We start from the raw sequence: 6,000 nt of genomic DNA, 5'->3' as shown, positions 1-6,000 counted from the left end.
AATGAGTTTGAGACATCCAATGAATTTGATTCTTGGACCAATGATCTGAGTTTAAGAAATGTGACCCGTCGGGTCATTTTCACGTTTTCAGGGTTCGTATCGTAACATGCTCGAAAACGTGTCTCGGGTATGCACGTAACGCGTCCCAATACACTGTCTCATTTTACGTGCCACCTAAGCTGATTTCACGAAAATAGGGATGCTCATTTTAGGGCCCACCGGTGGCACTTGCCACCTACGCCCTAAAAATTAAGGCAACATTCCCCATTTGGCTATAAATAAGGCATTGGAAAATGTGCTATTGAGAGGAAAATTGGTTGGCTAGCCAGACTTTTGAACTTTCATTTCTCAAAACTCTCTTAACCAAAATCTATAAACAAGTTATATAGATTTGTGATAGAGGAGAATATATTTCTTAAAAGAACTTCAGGGAGTTTTGGAATCAACCTTTCTCGAAAAACAGTAATTAATCAAATAAATCTTGGATTATTGATCAAAGAATAAAGTTCTTGGGTATCTCTTGTCATTTCAATCCAATCTCGAGTTTTTCTTCAAAGTAAAGTAAACTGAGAGTTTAAACCCTTATTCCTCATCTTTTTCTTTTCTTTGGTGGCCTAAGTCGTCATTCTTAAGCCTGATTGTAAGGGAACCTGGGATCAACCAAAAGAGGATTGTCTGAATCGAAGTGGCGCACTAAGAGTAGCAGTGGTGCAAGCTAGTACGTGTGATATGCGCCACAAGCAGTGGCTCTGTGCCACTTCTTCCTAGACCGCCCCATGATGCTTATTTTTTGAGTTTTCTAATTAGCGCAAGGTCTACACACCACTACGTGTGGAACACGCCACTTCTAGTAGCGCACAGACCTTCATTTCAGAATTCCAGAATTCAGAAATGAATAAAATAGTCCTGATTCGAAGTTTCCTTGAGTCTAACATTGAGCAATCTTGTTCTGAATCGCAAAAATGACTCTTAATGGACAAAATAAACTTAAACAATAACTAGTAATGAGCAGTGATGGGTATATTTATTCATCAATCATGATGAACATCAAGAATCTTTAAATTGATGCTTTTAATTTATTGTCTTTTATTTTCATGCACTTTAAATTCCAGTAGTTTACTTTTTATGCACTTTATTTTAATATTCTTTAATTTTTGTTAATCTAATCCATCTAACTTTAGCTTAAAGTATATTAACATTAACATTCATCATTTTAATCATTATGAATGAATATGGTTGTTATTTAACTCTTGTTTTGATTGTTTATTTTAAGTTTATTCATTGTTTGTAATTATTAAGCTTGATGTAAAGAACTTTAATGGGTTATATTATTGCATGTTTATAATTAATTCTGGGTTGGGTAATTATTTGGGTATTTATAAGGGTAGAATGTTTTAGGAGATTGGTTGTAACTCTTTTCTCCTCCCCCTTCTTTAGATGTTTATTTTATGCTTTTTACATGCAATTATGTGCCTGTTTGACATATTTTCTAAAATTGCATAAAAATGTATTTTAAATCTCAATTAGAGTTAATTCTATTATTAATTATTGTGAATTAATGGACAACGAAGGAGACTGGTTTAACCGGACAATTAAAGTGCTTAACACCTTTCCGAAACCATACCAAACTCCCTTACCCAGTCTTTAGATTAAAACCGAATTAGTCGATTCCAAAGAATTGATTAATTAAAGAATTTTTCCTAAAGAGGGTGACGACTGATACGGATCCACTACTGCCAACCACCTATGAAGCTCAAGGGAACAAGGACCACAACAATGGCAATCCATTAGCACTTCCTAGTGGACCAATTACAAGGAGCCGTGCAAAGAAGTATGGAGCAACCATGTCCTTATACATTCAAGAACAAATCACACAAGAGCTCCATGACCTTGCTTTCAACAAGTGCTATGAAGAACTTGGAGGAACACCTAAGTTTCTCACATTAATAGAAGCACAAGTTGAGTGGGAACCATGTTTGGATAGCACGCCCGTGCAAGGTGGCACACCCCAGGCCGTGCAAGCTCCTGCCTTTCAAGGAACAACACATGACTCGGAGCACGCCCGTGCCATTCAGCAAGCCCCAAGCCGTGCACCTTACTGACTCTCGCGAAGGAAACTCTTCCATGCGCGCACGCCCGTGCAAGCTGACACGCCCCAGGCCGTGCACTTCTCTGCCTCTCGCGAAGGAAGTCACACCATGCGCGCACGCCCGTGCGCCTTGGCATGCCCTAGACCGTGCACTAGCCTGCCTCTCATTAACATAGCTAGTTATTTTGAGTTCTTTGCTTTGTAAATGGGTTGGGCCTCCTATAATTCGACCCCCCCCCCATAATTATTTTAGCCTTGGTTTGTTTAGATTTAGTTAATCTTTAGTGGATTTGGATTAGATCTCCAAATCCTTAAGTTGTTATGATTTTGTTAGTCAACTCCTTAGTTGGTTTAGATTTGCTAAATCCTACTCCTTAGCTAACTCTAAATCCTCTAGGGATCTGGACCTCTTAGATAGTATAAATAGCTTGTTATTTTGTAATTATAGGTTAATTTATTCAATCAATTAAAGAGAGATTTTCTTCTTCCATGCCTTTGGCGTGTTCATGTTTTTAGAGAGTGTGAGATTGCATTCTTCTAATTGCATCAAGAATCAAGGTAAACTTATCAATCTAATTGTGGCGTTTATCTTATTCTTTTTCTCTATTATTGGTGTTCTTGCTTCTTTAAGCTTTGGGTGCCATAGAGAGGGGTTTAGTTTGATCTTGGATCTCTTCCAAAACTTGTCATAGAGTTCATGAAATTTATTTTCATTGGGTTCCGCGTCAGTTTGGTATTAGAGCCAAAGATTAAGGTAAATTCTTATTTATCTTAGCTTTAGGGTTTGTGTTTATTTGTTTTATTATTCTTTTGTTTTGTGTTTGTTTTCTTCTTCATCTAGTCTCTTTTGTGTTTTTTTTTTTCTTTTGTTTAGTTTCAATTCGTTTTGCTTCAATTAAATTTTATAAATTTCGTGCTTGTTTCAATTCTGGAAGTTTAGATCCTAGATCTTGTTGACCAAAAAAAAAAAAAAAAAAAAAAAAGAGTATAGAAAAAAAAAAAAAATTTCGTCCACCATTGAAATTTGTGTGTGTGGATCTTGAATTTGTTCCTGCAACCAAGGGATTTGATCCTAATTCAAAGGGATTTTACCTTATTTTGTGGGATTTTGCCATATTTTGTGGGAATTATTCCTAATCCTTAAGAGATTTGACCATATCTAGTGGGATTGTGCCTAATCCTAAGGGATTTGACCATATTTTATGGGATTTAGTTTATCCACTATAATCTTGTGATAAAATCCAATCTTAACTACTTGTGGATAAGATAACAAAATTAGTTGACCATATCTTTGGAGATTGAGCAAATCTACTACAATCCTTGTCAAATCTAAGAATCATACTTAAATTGGGTTGCATTGAAAAAGGGACACAAGGCAGCACGCTCGTGCTTCACCTCAAGCACAACCGTGCACTTTTCTGACTTCCACTTGTTGGATTAAGACCTTACACGCACGCCCGTGCTCCATCTAGCACGCCCGTGTTCAAATCTGTCCATTGTTTTCTTTTGTTTTTCTTTGATTACTTGCTTTGTTTTGGGTAGAATTAATTAGGTCCATATTTGGTTTGCTTTGTAGTAAGCTAAATTCATACATTATATCCTAATATTGTCTTTTAAAATTCTAGTTTCTTTGTTTTTTTTTTGTGTGAGCTTTCTATTGCTTCTATTACTTTGTTAGGGTGTGTTTGCTTGTTTACTACACTCTAATTAATTAAAGTAGTGCATTGTTTATGTTCTTGTGCTACTGTCCATATCGTTTTGAGTCTTCTATCTAGTATTTGTGCTTGCTTTTCATTGTTAAGTTTTATTCCTTGATTCTAAACGTGCATTTGGGTTGATTGGTTGAACTAAGATTCTGAAGTTCAATTGGAAGAATTGCAAGGAGTGATTAAAGAGAGTGTAACGCGTGAGGGAGTGATTTACCAAATTCTTTTGTGTTTTCTCTTTGAATACTAACCATGAGTTCAGGAAAATCTGGAGATGGAAGTCCAATTAATGATCCTCAAATGAAAGTTTTCATGGAAGCAATTCAAGGACAGTTTAGAACCTTCAATAACCTTTTCCAAGACATGAAGGAGGAATTGCAAGAGATAAGGGCTTCACAAAGTTCCAATGCAACAAGAGCTCGACAACAAGCTAGATTTCAACCCCATGATGATGAAGAAACTGAAGGTACTAATTTTAACAAAATTGATGGGGACTTGGGATCAATCAAGATGAGAATTCCAGAATTCAAAGGTAACAACAATGCTGAAGAATTCCTTGAATGGGAGAGAAAGGTAGAACAAATCTTTGAATGCCATAACTATTCTCAAGAAAAGAAATCCCATCTTGCTGCTGTTGAATTCAAAGGCTATGCCATGTTTTGGTGGGAACAATTGCTATTGAAAAGAAGAAGAAAGGGATTGCGACCTGTACCACCATGGGAAATCATGAAAGAATTGATGCACCAAAAGTTTGTCCCTACTCACTACTTTAGGGATTTACACAATAAATTAGCTAGAATGGTGCAAGGAGGAAGGAGTGTGGAAGAATACTACAAGGAGATGGAGATTTGCATGGCTAGAGCCAAGATTGAGGAAGAAGAGCAAATCACCATGTCACGATTCCTTGGAGGTTTAAACAAAGATATTGCTGATGCCTTAGAGATGTATAGGTATGATAGCTTAGAAGAGATGGTAGATATGGCCATGAAACTTGAAAGACAGAAAAAGGGAAGATCCAACACCAACAAGTATTCCAACAACACATGGGGATCTAAATGGCCTAAGGAAGGTGAGAAGAAGGAATTTAGAGGTTCTAACTCTCAAAGGACAGATTCAACTTCAAAAGGTAAAGAAGCTGTCCAAACTCCAATTAAAAGCAACAAAGGTACTTCTAACTCTACAACCCCTTCTAGAGAAATTAAATGCTTTAAATGTTTGGGGAAAGGGCATTATGCATCTCAATGTCCTAATAAAAGGGTTATGATTATTAAAGATGATGGGAATGTTAGTTCTGAATCTGAATGTAGTGATTATGATGACATGCCTAAATTACTTGATGCTAATGATGATGATGATTCAGAAAACTTAATACTTCCTGAACATGGAGAAGCTTTGGTTGCTAGACGTGCTTTGAACATGCATGTTAAAGAGGAAAGTCTTGAGCAACGTGAGAATATATTTCACACTAGATGTTTGATTAGTGGGAAAGTGTGTACTCTTATTATTGATGGGGGTAGTTGCACTAATGTTGCTAGTGTAAACATGGTAAACAAACTGAACTTAACTTGTCTCAAGCATCCTAAGCCTTATAGGTTGCAATGGTTGAATGATTGTGGGGAAGTGAAAGTGACTAAACAGGTACTTGTGCCATTTTCTATTAGATGGTATGAGGATGAAATTTTATGTGATATAGTACCTATGCAAGCTGGACATCTATTGTTGGGAAGACAATGGCAATATGATAGAAGAGCACTTCATGATGGATTCCACAATCGATACTCTTTGATTCATAAGGGAAAAAAGGTGGTTCTTGTACCTTTATCACCTCAAGAGGTTTATGAAGACCAAAGAAAGATAGTTGAGAGAGAGAGAGAGGTTTCAGCCTTGAGAAAACATGAGAGTGAGGTTTCAAAAGAACAAAAGAGAGAAAAGAGTAAGAGTGAGGGAAAAGAGGCCACAAAAATAACAAAACAAATTAATGGCCCAATTGTGAGTGAAAAAGAAAGAGGGGAGAAAAAGAAACAGATTTTTTATGCAAGAGCTAGAGAGGTTAAGTGTGCCATTGCCTTGGAGAAGCCCATATTGCTTCTTAGGTACAAGGAAATTTTATTTGCTGAAACTAATGCTAACCTTGATAGTTTGCCTTCTATGTTTGTTTCTATGTTGCAGGAATTTGATGATGTCTTTCCTAGTGAACTACCTAGT

The sequence above is a fragment of the Jatropha curcas genome, chromosome 8, assembly GCF_041381405.1.
Source record: "Jatropha curcas cultivar XTBG-Jc1 chromosome 8, XTBG_Jcur_1.0, whole genome shotgun sequence".
Taxonomy (NCBI): Eukaryota; Viridiplantae; Streptophyta; class Magnoliopsida; order Malpighiales; family Euphorbiaceae; genus Jatropha; species Jatropha curcas.
The sequence above is the reverse complement of the archived record's forward strand: the minus strand, read 5'-3'. Positions refer to the sequence as shown.